Genomic DNA, 22110 nt, shown 5'->3' on the forward strand with positions numbered 1-22110 from the left:
TCACCTGTAAAGCGTTAAGAAGCTAAAGATAACCTCGCTGGCACCAAAATGACCAATGAGGAGACAAGATACTTTCAAAGCTGGATGCCGGGGGGAAACAAAGGGTTCTCTCTGTCTGTGTGTGTCTTTTGCCGGGACCAGAGCAGGAATGCAGGTCATAACTCCTGTAAAGGGTTAATAAGCAATCTAGTTAGATATGCGTTAGATTCTGTTTTGTTTAAATGGCTGATAAAATAAGTTGTGCTGAATGGAATGTGTATTCCGGTTTTTGTGTCTTTTTGTAACTTAAGGTTTTGCCTGGAGGGATTCTCTATGTTTTGAATCTGATTACTCTGTGAGGTATTTATCATCCTGATTTTACAGAGGTGATTCTTTTACTTTTTCTTCAATTAAAATTCTTCTTTTAAGAACCGGATTGCTTTTTCCTTGTTCTTAAGATACAAGGGTTTGGGACTGTGTTCACCTATGCAAATTGGTGAGGATTTTTATTTCAATGGATATTGAGGGAGAGAAATCATGATGCATTCTACAGGGCAAGTTTTAAAGGGCTTTTCAGACTTTTAAGGTGGCAAAATAAGGACCCAGACTAGGTCTTACAATGTCCCTGTATCTGAAAAGACCATTTGAGAAGATATAAGGGAAGCAGACTGACCTCTGAAGAGGTCCAGTGATGTACTGGACTATCCAGTCACCCCAGAAAAGACCCCAGTATTAGAAGGGGTAGCAGTAAATGCTGTGTCTTCCAGGTCTCCCCAAGAAGACAACATAGCAGGTAAGAATGACAGATAGGGTGGAAGAATTATGGGTAGGGTTCTGTCTATTTTAAAGCTGTCTATGGCTTTGATATCTAAGCACCAAACTTTAACTGAACTCTTCAACACTTCAGGACAGTCAGAGGATTGGTTCAAAAGACAGGTGAAAGTTCAGAGATGGAGGTTCTTTTAACCAAACCACTGTGGTATTAATTTTTCTTTCTGGCTGATATGGATGAAAAACTCTCCCTTAACAAAAGCTTTTCACTTAAACAAAATAAAAATTTATGAATCTATCTAATTAAAACAAGTCACATGTAAAGACAAGCCCAGTCAAGTAATTAAAATGCTAACATGTAATATCAATGCTACCCTCCCCACAAAAAATAAGAAAAGGCAGCTCACTTTAATGTCACAGTTGCACAAGACACACGTTAGCTTGGACCCAAAGAGGTGTTATCAGGCCTATTTGCATCTCCTTTAAAATTCTTTCAATAGCTAGCCTTTTATTGTTTTGGTAGACATCACAACTTTATAAAGTCAACCTTTTCTTTTCATGCCCTAGCTGCTTTTTTTAATCTCTTAATTTATTTTGATCAAATTATGATATATAATACTTAGCTGCTATTTTAGAAAACTCTCACAACTAGCTCAAGCTGGTTAGAATAATAAATTTAGCTATCAGGACTTCAGCTTCTCCTTTTGTGTATGTTATTGCCATGTATTTCCTACTTAAAGGCGGGCAAAAGGCACAGTTGCTGCAGTTATGCTAATTTTGTTCCAAGAAAAGAAAGCCATGTTCAGTGATACAAAAGGTCACCTAATAAATAAAAAGCCAGAGGTCTGAGGTAGTGCAATATGATGCAATAGAAATGAGAATTTTTTAAAAAGATCTGAATATATGCAAGCATAAAATGTGAAGGAACTATACCTGAATTGAAAAACCATTAAACAGTAAAGGAAAAATAGTCCACTGGTTCCTACTCATGCTTAGCCCTTGTCAGTAGGGACCTTTCCTTAAATCAAAAGTGCAAGGAGAGGCGATAGATGAATTATAAGTAGAGGGAAAACTAGTCAAACAAAACCATACTAACAATGATGGTTTTGATTATTTCTGAAGCAGAGTTTGATCAGACACTTTACAAGTATCACGAGAGGCTTATCGAAAGAATGGAATATTGAAAGTTCCTTTGGAAATGTTTGCACCGAACAACTACCAACCCGAATCTCCTTCTTTTTAAAGCAGTGCTTTTTTTTATAAAAAACATTTTCTAGCCTTTGCTGTGGCTTTTCATCTTACTTTATTTTCCTCTAGTGAACATTTTAGACTGACACTTTCAATGACCTCTTTTAACATCTGATTTTGTGTTAAGAATCTGATACATAAAAATGAAATGGATTTCCCAGTGCACATCTGACGAGTGGAAATGACACTAAAAGGATGCAAACTCTTAAACCATTTTGTGCCATTCAGTATAAGTAGAGATGGGAAACAGCCAAAACCTTAAATATGTGCTTCCCCCTTTGCCACCACTTTGAAGTGGAATCAGGACATTTGAGTTGGACCCCAAATCTAAATTGCTTCCTCCTGTTTTAAGGTCCAAATCAAAATGAAAATCCAGTGGAGGGACAAAAGTGTGGGCTCAGAGCAGGGAAGGAAAGTGCTACAATAAGTGTGCCTGTGGCATTTCCTCCTCTAGTTTACCACAGGTCTCCTCTGAGCCCCCTCCAAAGGCACCCACCTCTACCTGGCTGATTGTGGGAAGGGGGGTCATTATTATTTATATAGAGACCCCAGAGCTCTATTGTGGTAGACACTGTGCTTAGAGGGGTCAACTCCGGTCCCTATACCACTCCAACAGTAGTAAAGGAGGTGCAAGGTGCTGGAGAGTTCCTCCAGTACAGAAACTCTGCATGGCACTAGGCATGTTGACATTTCCAGACAGGTCTGGAAATGTCAAAATAAACCATTTAGACACTATCAAAACACTGTAATTTTTGGAGGGGGTAAGAGGAGGCTGATTCAGGCACCAGTCATAAAACCGCCCATACCTAACAGCCCTGAGCATGGGACACTCAGCTGGGATGTGGGGGAGACAGAGCTGAATCACTGATCTGGAGCAAAGTCTTGAATTCAGGTCTCCCCCTTTCCCAGGTGAGTGCCCTAACCACCAGACTGTAAGGTATGTGGGGAGGGGTCTTTCTCAATCTCTCCTGTTGAAACTGTTCCACTTGGTATAAATACTAAACTCTTCATTGGAGCGGAGACTGGAACCTGGATGCCCCGCCATCCAAGGCATGTGCCATAACCACCAGGCTATGCAGTCATGCTCAGTCTCTGGCCAATGACTAGTCAAGTATTGACACACAGTGGAACAGCTTCAGCAGGAAAGAGTCCCACCCTATAATGTCCCATAGCTTGGTAGTTAGGGCACTCACCCAGATGGAGGGAGACTTGAGTTCAAATTCCTTCTCCAAAGTAGAGATTCAAACCTGGGTCTCTCACATCCTAAGTGAGTGCCCTAACCACTGGGCATGAGGGGACTGGAACCAGCTCCTTCTCCTGTGTTCTTGTGAATCTAGTCCCTCATTTCCTCAGCTTTTAGCAAAAATACCCAAAATGAAATGTTTTGTTCTACCTGAAATGGAACTTTTCTGACTCTTTTTAGAATTTTCAGTGAAATTTAAAACTTCGGTCAAACCAAATTGTTTTCCATTTTTTTGGAATGGCCAGCTAAGCAAAACAATATCATTTACACAGCAAGGATTTAATCTCTGCTTTCCCAAGATGATGCCAAGCTGCTTATTTACATGACAGAGTCTGTAATTATCCCCAGATGGCAAACCTGTGGGACAAGATAGCGAATTGTCATCCAACAAAATTTTAGGGGATGTAATGTTATGAAGAGGATGCTGAGACACCATTAGCATAATTTTATATTTGTCATTAGCAACTTTAAGACAGATCTGATACATGCAGGCCTAGATGTTCTGGCTAGGACCACACAGGGTTTCATAGATTCATAGATTCATAGATTCATAGATATTTAGGCCAGAAGGGACCATTATGATCATCTAGTCTGACCTCCTGCACAATGCAGGCCACAGAATTTCACCCACCACTCCTAAAAAAGACCTCACATCTATATCTGTGCTATTGAAGTCCCCAAATTGTAGTTTGAAGACCTCAAGGAGCAGAGAATCCTCCAGCAAGTGACCCGTGCCCCATGCTACAGAGGAAGGCGAAAAACCTCCAGGGCCTTCCAATCTGCCCTGGAGGAAAATTCCTTCCCGACCCCAAATATGGCGATCAGCTAAACCCTGAGCATATGGGCAAGATTCATCAGCCAGATACTACAGAGAATTCCTTCCCGGGTAACTTGGATCTTACCCCATCTAAAAACCCATCACAGGCCATTGGGCCTATTTACCATGAATATTTAATTACCAAAACCATGTTATCCCATCATACCATCTCCTCCATAAACTTATCGAGTTTAATCTTAAAGCAAGATAGATCTTTTGTCCCCACTACTTCCCTCGGAAGGCTATTCCAAAACTTCACTCCTCTGATGGTTAGAAACCTTCGTCTAATTTCTAATCTAAATTTCCTAGTGGCCAGTTTATATCCATTTGTTCTTGTGTCCACATTGGTACTGAGTTTAAATAATTCCTCTCCCTCTCTGGTATTTATCCCTCTGATATATTTATAGAGAGCAATCATATCTCCCCTCAACCTTCTTTTAGTTAGGCTAAACAAGCCAAGCTCCCTGAGTCTCCTTTCATAAGACAAGTTTTCCATTCCTCGGATCATCCTAGTAGCCCTTCTCTGTACCTGTTCCAGTTTGAATTCATCCTTCTTAAACATGGGAGACCAGAACTGCACACAGTATTCCAGGTGAGGTCTCACCAGTGCCTTATATAATGGTACTAAAACCTCCTTATCCCTACTGGAAATACCTCTCCTGATGCATCCCAAGATGACATTAGCTTTTTTCACAGCCATATCACATTGGCAGCTCATAGTCATCCTATGATCAACCAATACTCCAAGGTCCTTTTCCTCCTCCGTTACTTCTAGTTGATGCGTCCCTAGCTTATAACTAAAATTCTTGTTATTAATCCCTAAATGCATGACCTTACACTTCTCACTATTAAATTTCATCCTATTCCTATTACTCCAGTTTACAAGGTCATCCAGATCCTCCTGTAGGGTATCCCTGTCCTTCTCTAAATTAGCAATACCTCCCAGCTTTGTATCATCTGCAAACTTTATTAGCACATTCCCACTTTTTGTGCCCAGGTCAGTAATAAAAGATTAAATAAGATTGGTCCCAAAACCGATCCTTGAGGAACTCCACTGGTAACCTCCCTCCAACTTGACAGTTCACCTTTCAGTAGGACCCGTTGTAGTCTCCCCTTTAACCAATTCCCTATCCACCTTTCAATTTTCCTATTGATGCCCATCTTATCCAATTTAACTAATAATTCCCCATGTGGCACAGTATCAAACGCCTTACTAAAATCTAAGTAAATTAGATCCACTGCGTTTCCTTTATCTAAAAAATCTGTTACTCTCTCAAAGAAGGAGATCAGGTTGGTTTGGCACGATCTACCTTTTGTAAAACCATGTTGTAATTTGTCCCATTTACCATTGACTTCAATGTCCTTAACTACCTTCTCCTTCAAAATTTTTTCCAAGACCTTGCATACTACAGATGTCAAACTAACAGGCCTATAATTACTTGGATCACTTTTTTTCCCTTTCTTAAAAATAGGAACTATGTTAGCAATTCTCCAATCATACGGTACAACCCCTGAGTTTACAGATTCAGGTTTGCTATGCTTCCCAGAAGAAATAGAACCTTTATATCTTCTGGCCACTAAGGGATGAGTGAAACAAAAGCAACAGATACTGGATAGTACAGCTGGTCAAATAATTCATAACAAATCATTTATTAGATTATTTAATTTCCTTTTTCTGTTTGTAAAATGGTCAGACAGATCTTGATTTTTTCTCTAATTTATTCATCATTCAAAATTTGCTGAATAGCTTCTGTGACAAATTCTTGTGACAATTTCACTCTGAAGTTTGATATTTGAATGCTCCCTCTAAAGATGGGCATGCTGTTTCTTCATTGGTTAGAGGCACATCATTATTGGAATCAGGTTTTGATTGAACAACCATGATTACAAATTTTGAAACTTACTGTCTGCGAACGTTATGCAATATTCACTTAAAATGTTGCATGTTTGAATTTAATAATCATATTAACAACATGAGATATCAGATAATCAGCTCAATTGGAATTATTTAATCAGAGATTATTAGATTAATATAGCAGAATACAGGAAGAAAGCATGCTTTATGAAACCCTCCATAACTGGTGAAGTGATAGCAGGTTGTCCACTTCCATCTTAACTCCCCAAATGTTTTCCCTTTTACAGCATGTGGGACAAAGAAATTCCTTTGTGTGGAATAGAAGATACTTTCCCACAATTGATCCCACTATGTGTTTTGTTTTTAGATATTTCAGTTTACCTTACCAACTTTACTTCTAGAACACTTTTATAGTATTTTAGTTTACTTGATTGACAAGCTAAAAGGATTTTAAACCATTCATTAGTACTAAACAAGCCATTTCCAATGAGTTAAAACATCTCTTAATCATGTATTATTTTATAAATTACAGAAAACATTTTAGTACCAAATAAGCCTTAATAATCACAAAACATATTTGGGTTATAAATCCTCCTTATCTATTAACCATTTTGTTCATTACAATACACATTTGTAGTAACAGGCATCCTTTTTATTTGCATCTCTGACTCTGTTGACCTCTGGAGAATTTTTTCCAAATGTCCGGAGTCAGAGATCACATAAATACAATTATTTTTTATTTGGTCACCTACTATTGTTTAAGTTAAATCCAAAAAAAAAAAAGACCTCTTCAGTTTGATAGATACAGAGCACTAGATGTTATAGATACAATACACTTTGGTTTATACACAGGAAGGATTGGTATAAAAATAGTAGGGGGTATATTTACTAACCTCTTCCAGCAAACATTCTTTGTGACATTATTAGAATAGTGAGGGGAAATAACTCCAAAAGTAGAGTAGACCCAGTCTAGATACACTTAATTTAAAAACTGGAACTTATTTTCAAATTTTCAGTATTCATCCAGCTCTTCTGAATAGCATATAATCTAAAAGGACCCATGAGATAATGCATTCTTTACAGTGTTTGCAATTGCTCCTTGTTATTATTGAGTTCAAGTATGATCAATGTATACATTTGTACTTCCTGCAGCAATATTAGCATCAACCCCTAGTTATGTGCTACCTGGTTTCTATCCAATCTGATGATCTGCTCATAAATGCCAGAGGACCTTTAGCAGAACACCAGACCAAACACTTAAACATATTGCAGAAGTTTGGATTTGGATCTAGAACCAGAACTGAATTGCAAACCGATATCAGGCAATTGCTCTTTTGCTGCTAACCTTCCAGTGCTGTATCCACGGCACAGTGTTCTTTTTCCAGTTTTCATCATAACTACTCTTTTAGAATCCCCATATGGGGCTATCTTGAAATTTTACTAAAATCTGGCCAAACTTTCAAAAATAGGTGATAAGGTGCTCCCGGGGTTGGCAGGAGAGGGCTAACATTCTAAGTAAAGGGGAAGACCACAACTGTATCTGCTAAAAGCAGTAATTGTCAACAAATTTGGCCTTTGACTAGTTAGGGCTACCTGATATTAGGAGTTACCGCCTCTGTTAAGGGAAGGAGGAAAATGCTAATTGGATGAAGCCCTCTATTTAAATAACTCAAACAGTGGCTGTGTGAATGTGTTGATCATTTAGAATCCAGTTAGAAGGTTAGTCTTTGAAGGTTAAATTTTTAATTAAAAATCTTGACTATGGAAAGCTTGTATTCAGACCAGAGTTTCAAATTGGACTTACAGCCACAGGCAGCCATGTGATAGCTTAAGTTGCCTTGTTAACACAAAGGCATTTAAGTTCCCTATAAAAGAGGCACATGTAGATATCCCTATCAAGTTATGCATTCAAAATAGGGAAATTCATGTATGCAAGATGTCAGTTGTAATAAACCTTCATCACTTTTTATTTGAGGTATGTACTTTATGCTCCTGGATTTGCACCTTTTGTCACCATAAAAAAGTGGGGGAGGAGGGAAATGCCACTCTTAACTAACAGTACCTAAAACAGATGGTTTACAAAATCTATTGTAGAAGCTGAACAGCGTTATAGTGTTGACAGTTCCCTTAGTGTAACTAAATGGCACTGACCTAAAGAAGACCCACTAATTCATTCATTCAAGAACAGTACATAGGGGACTACACATTCTGGCAGCTCCTCCAAAGGGCTCACCAGGCTTCTATCACTTACTATAAATGCAGTAGAGAGAGCTAATTGTACAGCTAAGGAATAATCAGCGGATTGCAAGAAATCATTAGTCACCTCTGCAGTACATGTGGTAAACTATTTAGCACATTTAAGCAAACCTGCCTCAGTCAGTGCTATGGTGTGATCTACAGTAGCACTCAGATCTTGGTAACAAATCATTAGCAGACAAATGTGCCCGTAATTAATGAGCAACCATCTCCTCCAGGAGCGTAGTCAACACAGGGAAAGGAAAAGACAGACTGAAATCACTTGGGTAAATTGGAGTGAGTGGTGGCTCTGAATTGGGCAAAGGAGACCCCTTACTCTGCAGGTCCCTGCAACCCACCTGGTGCCTCCCTGCCCATGCCAAACCACTTGGCCTTGGAAGGAGAAAACTGCTGGGAGGAGCCAGCAGCTGCAGGAGCAGCCAAAGCAGGGCCTGTCTGTCAGCTAGAGAACTTTCTATAGTTTTGGCTGGACTTTCTCTGCACTGTGCTGATTGCTGTCTGCTTCTAAACCTCTCCTCTCACAGTCTCTTCACATCAGATGTCAGATTGTCTACACCTGTGCCTCTTGCACTCTTCTCCACTGCCCTGTCCCCCTCAACTCCTTTCCTTTCACTGCCCCTTTCTCTCTTTTCATTTATCTTATTTTCCCCCCACACTGTCATTTTAAAGACCCTCTGAACCACTTTTGTCCTATAAAAAATGTTCGCCTTTCAGTTTCAATTTTTCAAAACAGTATTAGCCATCTTAAAAAGACTGTAGAAAATACTAATTGACAAAGAGTATAGTCAAATCTTGTAAAATATTATCTGAAATAGCTTGAGGTATATACGATTTTACTATGTCAGAAGTGGGCAATGTTTTGATAAATCCCTTTTGAATGTATACTCTACTGCAATGTAGATACATTATTAATACAGCCTTCTTTCCATTTGTTAAAACAATTCTCAAAAATAAACACTGCAGGACTAATCATTCCTAAAAAAAATAACCAAACTCATTCTTCATTCATTCACATCATACCCTGGTACTAGATTATTTTATGTAGAACATTACAATTTACTTCTCTTTAAGAACATACACTTGTAAAAGCAGATTTCTGATGGGAGCTAGCTTGTGGATGGGGGAGAAAACCATTTTTCACTCACTACAAGTCCCTTCCCAAAACGCTAATAAAAAATCCTCTATTAACAATCAAAACCAATGGTATTGTTTCCATTTTTTGTTTGTCACTTATTTTAAAAGGTTGATTATATTCCCTCCCACCCCAAGCACATTCATGCAGTAGACAATATTTTATGTAATCACTAGTCCAATTGTTATGTTGGTTCCTCTTTGTCATATATCTGAGTGCATGCAAATATATAAAATAGTATTAACAATCTTTCTTCCTTCCCAGCCTGTGGAAGAAACAGCTTGATCAGTTCATTGGCTTTCAGGTACTTATTTATTTGTGTGTGAGAGAGAGTGGGAATGTTGTGTGAGTATGAAGGATCCACACTATTTTATTGCAAAACTGAAAAATCTTCCCCTCAACAGAAGAAACCTTATTCATACAGGTAGGACAATCATTAGTAGATAAACTCTAAGTTTTGGTCTTCTTGCCCTACATTTAAAATATTTATTCTATATCCTCCATATTTGGCTGTCTACAGCTGAACCGGAACAACAGTTTTTGGTGGTTTTCACACTATCAAGAGTAACAGATTTTGCACCTAAAATACTGAAATGCTAGATATTACCTAAGCACCATTTAATGTCAGCACGATGTTTCTGAGTGATGTGGTGATGAAGATTGGAGCAAAAATGTCTTAGTGAAAAGAAGACCCTACACAGATAGCAAAGTTTACCAGATGCCACGTTTAGTCTTGGGAGCCATTCTTGAAGGAACAAAATAGTATACAATAAGCACTCAAACAATGGTTTCCTCTGGCAGTCTCAGGCATGTGCTTTCAAAAGCTAATTCAACATGCATAAATACCAGTCTGGCTTTCAAAATGGTAGCATGTATATATGCTTGAAACCTGTTTTGTCTACCTTTCTACTATGATGAAGATGGTAATATAATGTTGGTATCCCAAAACTGACCCTTTCACTTAGCATTTTTTCTTCCTAATTTATTTGTGATTACTGTCATTCTCCAGGATTTTCCCTCAATATTTCACACATGAACAGCTACCTAGCTCATGTACAAGCCTTGAAAGGTTAATGAGCAATAATCTATGGGGTACTATTTAATAATAATCTATGCCTATCTTTTTAACAACCTGATTACTGGACTGTATGGAAATATGAACAGATGGTAGTGTGGATTTATGATTATTGGAAGTAGCTGGGAAAGGTAATTTACTCCTATCATCAATGTCAAATGCATAAGCAATTAAATCAAGCAAAGATATACATCTGGGTTACCACAGTGAAATCTGTATAATAATTGTGGTGTTATCTTATTCCAAAGAAACTGTCTTCTAAAGTTTGAATATGTGCTATATTTTATTCCTTAAAAAGATTGATTATTTATTCTAGTGGACAGGTGTTAGAGAGGGCTAAATATCTGTGGAAAGGCAGAAAGACTGGCAAGGCTATTAAATGGAGCTCACAAGTTAGAAATGAAACAGGCTATTACCGTGTAATGTGCTTGTGCGTTCATTTTCTGATGAAAACCAACATGGACAATAGAACAAGTGGTCTTTTCAAAAGACAGGAATACTTTTTATCAAGACTGATCATCTTTCTTTTGAACTAAACTCATGCATAATTGATCATGCAGGTCTTTTTGATCGCATGGTCCCTGGACTGATCCACGATTGATACCCGAGAGTAGAGAAGTCATATTACTTCTCTGTGTCTTATGGGCCTCTGTGACCCATAATTTGTATTGCTTCAATCCTTCTGTAGTCTCTCATTTGCAAAGCAAAACCTTCTCCATCACTACTTACGTAAGAACATATCTACAACTATCCACATGACTTTCCTTTTTATTTTCCTTTTTTATTTTTTGTTAAAGGTACTATAGCTAAACTGATACATTAATATAGTGAATGGGATATAACTGATTCTCTATTTTCCTTAATTCTAAATATCACTCTACTTGGAGATGTTTACATGTTTTAAATCTAGTAAATCAGATCCAATATCCTATAGGCTGTTCAAGACGAAATGGAAGTCCCAACTCAATCCTGAATTTATAGGGAGGAGTTGGATTGTCTTATTCTGGATACCATGGCTAGCACTGGAAAAAGCCATATGGGCTTGTGTCAATGCACCATCCTGTTTTGACTTTTATCTGAAAGACCACTGATTAGGCTGGAATCTGACAAACTTCTAAAACTAGTTGAATGTGTTTTGTTGAATAATAAACTCATAAATTAGAGAGAGAACAGAGCTACTGGGTCACTTCATCTCATCCCTGTGGTATATTTTCTCCTGTTTTTACTCATCTAGTTTTACATATTTCCAAGGATGAGGCTTCCACCACTTCTTATAGCTCTATATAAGGAAGCTTTTCTTGATATTTAGCATATATTTTCATTCTAGAAGAGCTCTGGTTGAGGTACCGCCATAGTATTTTTGTTTGTTTGTTTTCCTGTTAATTCTTTAGAGGAAAAAGTTCTAAGGTTTTGTGAATTCATCCAACAGCATATAGCTAGCAACAGAGAAATATTTGATGTAAATTCAGATATTTCAAGCAATCTCATCAAAACTGCCAATAACTGTCATTAAATCAGATCTCCCAATAGAGTTTATCTCTTTTTTTTTCAACGTCTCTGTCTCTAAGATCAGCCTTTCTTCTTTGTGAGATAGTTCTCAAGTGACTTCTTTAGTTGCAGCAATCTATTTCTCTTTGTTAACTCAAGTAGCATTGGATGCTTGTATGTGTTAGGCTCCACCAAAACCACATATTTCAGGGAGGAAGTGCAAATAACTTTCTTAAGAGTACAAGGTACTTCCCCTTACAAGAAATATAATTTGAGAAATTCAGAAAAGCCTAGGACTTAACAACAGACATGAAGGACAACCTCATTGTTATCAGTGAAAGAATAGTCCTTATATCACAGAATTACAATATAGAAATGGAGAATACTTTTCTTCCAAAGTGTTTTTTTGAAAATCTCTGATGACCTGCACTTGAATTCGAAATTTGAGCACAGGGCCACAGAATAAAAGCTTTAAATCAACACGTGGGCTTTCTTCACTGGGAGATGTCCATTCTCCCAAGCTGGTGGGGCAACTACTACCACCAGAGTTCCTGCTTCATTTTCAGCAGGCAGAAAAGCAGACCTAGGCAGTCCTCCTGCTGTTCCTGGAGAACAAAGAGAAGCAGTGTGAAGTGCAGTTGGCTCAGCAGAGGTGACTGATGATATTAGAAGAGCAGCAGCAAGACCTGCTTCGGAACCTGCAAAAGGAAACAATTAGTGGCCACAGTACTGGGTAGGAAAATATATTGGTGGGGGAGGGGGGAGAAGGCATGAGGCCTAGACATGAGTGTGCAATGCCTGTGGGCAAGTGGGGCACATAGCGGCAAGCCTTTCTTATGTAAACTGGGATATGAAGGCTTACTTTGGGGCCCAGAGCACAGGATAAACAACAGAAGCTCAGCCTATTGTTAAAGAGTAGACGAGTTTTGGTTTTGTTTGTTGGGAAGTGAGCTTTTAAGAAGTTGCTGCCCTCAACAGAAAGTGAACTGCAGATAGAGATAAAGAAGCTATAGGCAAAGAAAGGAGTGGATCTCCAGCAGCACAAATTCAGTATTTATTTAGCGTGTGCATAGTCGTCTAGCCAAGCGATGGCATCTTCAGTGGCATGATGCAGTTCTAGGCCACCACTGAACCTAGTCAGCAGGCATTCATCGACAATATACGTCATCATCTGTGTTGTGCCGCAGCTACACAAAGGGCTGTCACCAAGGCCCCAGGGATACCGGTTGGCTGCACAGAGACCTTGCCTGATCCGGAACCTGTTCAAGAGGGACCATTAGTGACATGGAAAGGTCAAAACCAGGCGGGCAAATTGTGGGGTCAGCGACAAGTGACTGGTTGGGGATTATAAGAGATATCCATTCCTCTCGTCAGAGTTTTTCCACCCTACTATACTGGTGTGGCAGATGAGACCATAATGGGCGACGTGATGGTGGTTTAAAAAGGTCATTATGCAGTGGCAGGCTTGAGTTGGTGCGTACTTTCTCCAGTAACTTGCCAATGGCAACCTCACATATGATATGATATTCCGTGGCTTAGGTAAAGCAGATCTGGTGGTGATGACAGTGGTTCTTACAGCTACTCACCCAATAGGAGTCTAGAGAAACATGGAGGAGAGGAGTACTACCCCTGAGATAAACTGAATCAAAATCAGGATGAATACAGATGCTGTACAGTTCACAGTGGGGATGCAGACAATGCCTCAAATGCTGTGGGGGAATGTGTGGATGACTGATGACCCTCTACAGTTTGCTGAGGATTGGGCAAGAAGCTGGGTGAAAAAGACGAAGGCCCTTGTAGAAGAGGTATTGAAGGGGACCGGGACTGAGCATGTGGTCATGATAGCAAAAGTCTGCAAAAGAATCTGGTGGCATTGGACCATGCCTTTCAGCTGACCTTAGAAGCAAAAGAAAAGTGTGAGTTCAAATTCCAGGTGGATCTCCTTGATGATGAGAAAGTGGGGCTTCATATGTGCATAGAGGACATCCAGAATGAGAGGGACCATCTGCTCCGATAGTGGGTGAGTGTGATGATGACGAATTGGATGACCATCACACGTAGGTGTGGCAGCTCTGACCAAGTGTTTTAGCAGGTCAAGTGTAGGTAGGGATCTCTTACTTGCAAACATCTTCTGCAATGATTGTGTGTCAATCTAATGAATGCAGACCATAGGAAAATTATATATCCTAGGTGTAGTAAACAGCTGAACAGTAATCATAGAATCAAAGAATATCAGGGTTGGAAGGGACCTCAGGAAGTCATCCAGTCCAACCCCCTGCTCAAAGCAGGACCAATCCCCAACTAAATCATCTGTGCCTGAACAACTGTAGTTGAATCCTGGGGGCAAATTCCCTTTGCCAGTAACTACAAAGTCATTACACAGTCACCTAAACTTGTCCCAAACATTTTGAGTATGTTATTATTGAATTATAACTCACTGCTATTATAACTATTTCTGCCGCGTAATCCCATCCCTGAACTTTTTCTTCCTTTCAAGCCTCTCTGAGGAGTCAAAATGAAAGATTCCATATTTTCCAACAGTTGCACACAGTGATATATGAGATTTTCACTTTCACCCTATATTTAAAATATCAGATACCAGTGGTAATGCTGCAAATGTTTCAATGGTTTCTGCTGTGCATAGATTGGATATCAACATGCTAGTTATGAGCATTTGTCCCATCAGATTTCTCTTATGCCCACTACATCATATTCTGTTATTTTGTTTGTTTCCCAGGTTCTTTCATTTGTGTAGAGCCACCTGATTAGGAACAGGATGAATGTACTATACATTTTACATCTGGGAACAATTTCCTCTCTGGAATACTGTATGTTGTGGGATTACTGAGGTAAGCAAAATCTTCCCCTGAGATTTTTCTAACGCTTCTATACGATCCCTGCTAGAGCTGGCTGGCATTGTTTGAATTTCAACATTTTTTAATTCAAAAGCAATCAGAAAAGATTTTAACAACTTTTGCAAAAAAAACAAACAAACAATCTGATTCTGCCAACTAGGGAGATAATAATTTTTTTCTTTTTTAACTTTTGACTTAAAAATATTTCACATTTTCTCTCTTTTTGGCCAACCAGCTCTAATCTCAGCAAGTTTCTCTTCTTAGAGATTGGAGCCTCATTTGTTTTAAACAGAGAATAATGAATTCAAACAGGTTACCAGCATTGCTGTTATTCCAAGCTGCATTAACTTTCCCCTCTCATTCTGCAGGTCGAGTAGTTATTAGTTTCCTAGCCCCTTCCTTACCCCAGATAATTCCTTCCGCGCCCCCCGCATGATCTTATTAGTTATATGGTGATTTTGTTCAGAGGGTATGAAGTCATTCTGGTGGAAAGGGAAAGTGGTGGAAAGTAAGAACAGAAATACTTCCCCTCAGTGTGCTTTCATCAGGTCTTGCTTTTTTTCTATCCAGAGTATGATTTTTTTGGGCTGGGGTGGAAAGAAAAGAAATAGGTGCTTGAATATATAATAATTCCTTCAGTCTGATCATGAATTTCCATCCCCAGTGACACTTGTACTCTATATGATGAGCTGAGCATCTCATTGTCTATGACAATAGGATTAGTAACTGCGTCATTATCAAAGGTTTCCCTATCACCCAAGCATCTATACTGGTTCTACAGTACTCTTAGTTCTTGGTAGCCCATGATAAAGCCCTCTGTGGCAAGTTCATGAAACGCTAGATATCTAGCAGTTCATGAAGTGCTAGATATCTAAATGAACAGGTAGTTCATTTAGATATCTAGCACTCTCCTCATACTCTCATGCCACTTGATATAGTATCTCATTTCAGGCCTGAACCTAGCCTACTGAAGTCAATTTGGGAATTTTTCTACTGACTTCAGTCCCTTGATATGAAAGTTTTTTTTCCACAGTTGCTAATTTATTTCTTTTTCTGAAAAAGCAATTATGTTGTAAATCTTTGATTTTTCAAATAGAAGGAATGAAATGGTGTATGAGAAATGCCTGTATTTTAATCGCAAGCTCTTGTTTATGTGAAATTGACATCCTGCATTTCTTTCAATTACTTTTGATTTGCATTATATTGTACTAAAATTTGAGTAGGCTTCTCCGTATAATCTGTAAACATTTTATCAGCTGCTGCCGAATTCAATTAATATGTACCTGGCATTTATTTTAGAAAAGCAAAGTGACACAACTGAATAATAAGCAGGAGCTGAAATTCCTGGGTCTGAATGTGAGAATAGTGAATCTGATTTGCCAGCATGAGAGACAAATAATGTTAATTAGAGTTGGTTGAATTGTTCATTCTGCACGTAACCCTCTTTTTTTAGTTTATGAACCAATCCTGATTTCTCCTAATGTAGAAATTCTTAATCACAATTTGTTTTCAATCTCGCAAATTGTCTCTGAAGGGAGAACTGCTCTATACTATTGAGAGGTATTTGAAGATACTCTCTAAAAGATTTAACTTAATTTGGTAGTATAAGTACTTGCTGAATAGTTTATGTAACAAAGTCCTGGCTATGGGTTGTTCACGTACCATTCTCTTTTGCTTCTTGCTGTTACAATATCACACACCACAATAATTAACTGGATGGATAAAACTCTTTGAAATGGAGGAAAAAATCATACTGAACAGCAAATAATGAAGAATACACATCTGTTATGAATTTTCAGATGATATTTTGTGCTAACATTCATGAAACTTTTGGGATCAGTGAACATGTTCAAAAAGAGACTGGCCACTATCTGAATACTTGGTAATGGTCTTACAAATTACAGTATAGAGAATGCACTCTTCATTTGCAAATAGCTTTTTTGTATTTAATTTCCAAAGTTTATCATAAACTTGGCTATTGCAGGGAGATACCAGGGGGAGATGCCACAGGGAAATGTCTTTTGCTGCAAGGAACGGTTTTACTGTTGAAACTGTGCCTCAGAAGTGGATTGTTTTTTCAATATTACGTCTTTAACATTTTCATATCACTTACAGGTAACAGGCATACCAGAAAATGTATCGTTGAATTGAGAAGAACCCTAACATTTCAAATAGTGTCTCATGAAGTTTCTATAGAATGGAGTGGGAATCTGCTTTTCATGCTCTTGACTAGTTCATCTACTTCAGCGTCCAGGCAATTGACAAATGCTCAGGCCACTGTAATGATAATACTGAAGTGGAACATAAGAGGGTATGATTATTGCTGTATTATTTGTGTTGTGGTAGTATCTACAAGCCCCATTCATTGCCCTAGACACTACACAAACACAGAAGCAAGAGACAGTTCCTGTCCCAAGGAGTCTGATACTGGGATATGAAAACAAAGATTTGGTGTCAAAGGAAGGGAATATGTATGGGTAAAGCAGAGCTAGCAAAAGGAAGCAAAGGGCAAAAATCCTACTGAAGTGAATCAGAGCTTTGCCTGTAAAAGAAGTGCAGGGCCAGACCTGAAATGTAAAGTCTATGTTTCCATGTCACTTAGCTGGGGGAAAGTTCTTGATATTTCAAAAACATAGTATGATAAATTTAAGATCAAAATTAAAACAAAACAATTGTTTATACTGCAGATTCAATCGAACACATAATTTAAAAAAGAAAATAACCTGATTGATCTTTGCAGCAAAACATCTAGCCATTTACAGCAGCATCCACTGCTGTTTCTAAATTTCCTTTGCTCGTCTTCCTCCAAACATTGGAGTGTCTTTATCTGCTACCACTTAAGACCTGATGCTGCAGCCCCCCCTCTACAGACAGAACACCTTTGGAAGCCAAAGTGAGTGAATTGTGTGGAAGGCTTGCAAGCTCAGGATCGCAGTCCCTTCCCTCCTGGCAATGTTCCAATGGATAGGACACGGGACTCAGACTCCGACTTGGGTTCTATTCCTAGTCTCTGATCTGTGGCATGACTTAAGCAAATCACTTCACCTCTCTCTACCTGTGTTTCTTTTCCTGTCCTTTGTCTTGGCTGCTTAGATTGTAAGCTCTTCTGCATAGAGATTGTCTCTTATAACCACATGTTTACAGTTCCTAGCACAGTGAAGCCCCATCTCAGGTAAGGAGTCTAGTCAGTAGTGTAACACTGATGATTATGATATGGTTCTTGAAATTTCCTTTCTTTTCCTTAGCTTACAATCACCTTTCCTTGTGAAGTATTTCACACATATATTCAGTGGGCTTTGTTTAAAAAAAAAAAAAAGCACACCGTAGGCGAACGGTTATTCAACAGTGCTATCTGAAACTCCACATTTTGCCCAGTGTTACCATATTAGGAAATGGTATCTTGCTATTGGAGGGAAATCAAGACTTTTTAATGGAGACTACAATATGAAGGACACTACAGAAAAATAGGAGCTAGTCCTATACCCTGAAGTCAATGATGGTTTTGACATAGACTTCAAAGAAAAATGAATCATGATTGTATATTGTATGCCTACAGCCATCCTATCAGGAATACTGTTTTTTCTGCTATCAATCTCCAATGTAATAAATAAATAAATAGACATCAACAGACTCCTACTGCCGGTTGCCCTTTCTCTTTCAAGAGCAGTTTTATCATTTCATTTCCAAATCTGATTACTGACTGCTATTCATGTGCACATTAAAAAAACAATCTAATTAAGCATTTCTGGAAATCCATGCCACATCTCTTTTATGCACAGTTGAAGGAGTCAGTGGGGTTTTGATATTTAATTTCATTGGAGTAGCTAAATAAATTGCCTTGTTTTATATAAAGAAATTCAAGTTAGTCTCTAAGGTGCCACAAGTCCTCCTTTTCTTTTTGCGGATACAGACTAACACAGCTGCTACTCTGAAACCTATTTGAACTCAGTTACTCTTTTTAAATCTGGCTTGCCTGATAGCTCTACCTCTAAATTCATCTTGCAGTAAAATAATACTGTTTTGCACAAGAGAGAGTCCAACACTTCTGGTCAGAATTTAGAACCATCTGAATTAAGAGTTGGCACAGCAGAATAGTAAAGAACGTATTTTAGATGGGAAATAACCCTATTGCTGAGCATTTATCTCCAACCTATTTTTGTGTGATGCAGTGATTTAAAACACACTGTGGAATAGAGAGACTTATCTTCCAAAAGAATTTCTTGTACATTATTTACACAAAACAATAAAATTTGGCAATTTCCCATAACTCTATATGCTACCGTGTCAGCATGTTAAAATGTAATGTCATGACTCCCATGAGACCATTCACAGTGTAACTAATGGAGTTATGTAGGTGCTCTTTGTGTCACTCAGGACTCCCTCTATACAAAAGTAAAAAACAAAAAACTAACAGGAGGGGTGAGCCCAGTAGCAATATGACAGGGCACTACGGGGGAGATGGGATGCCACATAGGGAACTCTTTTTTGGACAGTGTTTATATTTACAATCTAATGTTTATACATTGCTTTTATTGTGATGCTCATTGAATTCAAGTGGTTTGGTTAGCCATTAGCCCTAAAACTTCTGCAAGTCTTTCTTAGAACTTTAGAGTGATTACAAGTCATCTTTAGAGTGGTTTTAAGGATTCTTGTTCTGGGTAAGGGGTGGACAGGCTACCTTCCTCACAGTCACATCATTAAAATGGTCAGAAATGAAAGTAATTTTTTCCATTATTCTGATCCAGCACCTCTACACTGAAGTAGGCTGGATAGCTGATATAATCAGTAAAATGCATCTCCACAATTTTCTCCTCTACTAATGCTTCAAAGAGCATGGACAGCTTGAACCACAGTCTGCAATAAGGTCCCAGTGTCAAACATCTTTTCTTTTGCCTTGTCCAAACGGACAAATAGGTATGGGAAATCATTAGTTTACAGATTTATTCAGTGCAAACATCTGCCTTGTAATCCTGGGAGTAGTGAGTAATCGGGATGCCCCGGGTTTACTTGTAGCTTCTTAGATTGGAAATAACCGGAGAGAGTCTTAAAATGGTTGGTTAGCTTCTACTTGAATGCAAACATGAATCTCCTAGGGACTGTTTTAATAAAGCATCCATTAGTACAAGGTTGTAGGTTATGGGCTGTGATGCTTGGGGGACCCATCTATGTTCCACTTATGATTCTGTCTGGTATTATGAACTCTATCTATACCAAACTACTAACTCCATCTTATTTTCTGAGCACTATTTTGAGTATGACTATTCTGTGCCTTCACCTTGGCTCTGTAGCTTCCTTTTAGAACTGACGACTACATGAGGTGTCGAGAGATTCTTGCACCTAACAGAGGGTTCATAGTGAAGGATCATTAAATTTGATGGTCATCCATTCCAGTAGAAGTACACTTGGGGAAAGACCTAATTATGGCCCAGGACAAACCAGTGTTTCAAGTCTCGACTCCAGATGGGTAGTGACCACTTTGATCACTTGATGGGGATTTGAGGCTCATCAGGAAGGTCATCTGACAGAGGAGATGGAAATCTATATAAGGAAAGGTTTCTTACTGACCAGTTGGAGAAGAGACTAGAACCAGAACAGGAGGCTGTGCAGGAGGAGAAGGGTGAGAGGAAGGGTCTTGGACTCCCCAGAGGATGCTGACCAGATTCTAAAGAGTGCTCAAGAGTGGTGAGGAAACAGAAGCAGGGAATTGTACATAGGTATTTCTTATTTTGCATTTATTTGTATGTTGCTTATACTGTCTGACTTAGTGATTATTCTAGAAATCCTTCTGCAAAGTCTGTAGCTGTTTCAACTATCATGTATCCCTAAAAGGGTAATTTATAAATGAGAGTTCCCACTAAGGTGGAGCTTGATATGCTTAAGTTACTGGGAGTCTTGGGGGGGGGGGAGGTTGTATGTATCAGCCATGGTCCTAGGGACTAGGACAATTGGGCCACAGGATCCACTTCCAAGGAGGGGTACCAAGTAGAGAATCTGTACCCAAGAAGTGTGCTGGAGAGGCTGGAAGCAAAAACTCATGGGAGACGGCCTACATGCAGGAAAGCTGAAAAAATACATGGGCCCATCGTTGTAGATCCAAACACAGCAGACCGGTGAGGGTCCAGCAAGGGGGAGCTTGATCCGGGCAGTGACATGGGCAAAGCACATAAAACAAAACACTTCAGGCATGGAAAGCAATTACTGCATTCATGCTACTGATGTTTTCTCTGAAAATCAGCCTTTTATCAAGTATGCCGAGAAAGGCCACTTTGATATACTGGTTTCTACATGTCTTCTGTTGAGTATATTATGCAACAGAAAACCTTATCTTCTTTTAAATCCTCTAGCAATTTAGTGTGCTGTGTTGTTCTTGATATACATATCTTTTGTGAAGAGAGCGGAAGGAATAATTGTTTTGTTTTTTGATTCAGCCAGCAAACTGAAAAATCTGAACAAATGCTCAGTTCCAAAAATGGTCAGAATTTGTCTATAAATTGAAAAAGTCCAGTCAGCTTCAGAAAAACGTGTGTCAGCTCAGAAAAACAGATGCTTGATTTCTGGGTACCACACTTTAGGAAACAAATGGCAAATTGGGGAGTCCAGAGGAGAGCAACGAAAATGAGGAAAGGTTTAGAAAACCTCTGAGGAAAGGGCACGTTTGGTCTAAGATACAAGAAGACAGAGCAGAGACTTGATAAGTCTTCAGCTATGTTAATATAGACTATGATAATCAACTGTTTTCCATGTCCATGGAGGTAAGACAAGAAGTAATGGGCTTAAACTGGAGCAAAGAAGATTTGATTAAAAGTGTTTCCTAATATCTAACCATAACTTACTATAAAATAAACTCTGGAATAGGGTTCCAAGGGGGGGTTTGGAATCCCCATCTTTAGAGGTTTTTAAGAACAAGTTAGACAAACAATTGTCAGGGATGGTCTAGGTTTACATAGGCCTGCCTCAGAGCAGAGGAATGGATTTGATGACTTCTCAAGGTCCCTTCCAACCCTACATTTCTATGATTCTATGAAGGCAAAACTGTTTTCATTCTCAGGGCCAAATTCTCAGCTGGCACCAATCAGCATAGCTCCATTGAAGTCCAAGAAACTCTGCTAGTTTAATGGCTGAGGAGCCCTTATTGTTTCTTCTTCTTCTTCTTAAATGGCATCTTCATCACTGAAAATTTGCTACCATAGTAGCCCGTTCTGTTGGGTCCTCTGCTAATCTCTCTGTGGATGAATAGTTCTTTTGATCCATCTAAGGTAACACATAGTCCATCCAGTATCTTTTTCTGCCTCATGTTCTTCCTCCATCAGTTTTCCCTTCCAATGCCCGTAAACAGTCATAGCTCACTGAACCTCTTCAAATGTTTGATCTCAGTGCTATGACCATTCAGA

The 22110-nt window shown here is 38.8% G+C and overlaps 1 long non-coding RNA gene across 2 annotated transcripts in view; it reads left to right on the forward strand.

Annotated features, from left to right (window-relative positions):
• LOC125640199 (uncharacterized) overlaps positions 1–18274 on the forward strand; it is a 590047-nt gene extending 571773 nt beyond the window's left edge. For both annotated transcript variants that reach the window (XR_012669364.1, XR_007357743.2), the window contains exons 5-7: positions 9566–9605; positions 14602–14713; positions 16835–18274. This is a non-coding gene — a long non-coding RNA (uncharacterized LOC125640199). The remainder of the gene's footprint in view (positions 1–9565; positions 9606–14601; positions 14714–16834) is intronic.
• Positions 18275–22110: the final 3836 nt, after the last annotated feature.

This window comes from Caretta caretta, chromosome 7 (genome assembly GCF_965140235.1).
Source record: "Caretta caretta isolate rCarCar2 chromosome 7, rCarCar1.hap1, whole genome shotgun sequence".
Taxonomy (NCBI): Eukaryota; Metazoa; Chordata; order Testudines; family Cheloniidae; genus Caretta; species Caretta caretta.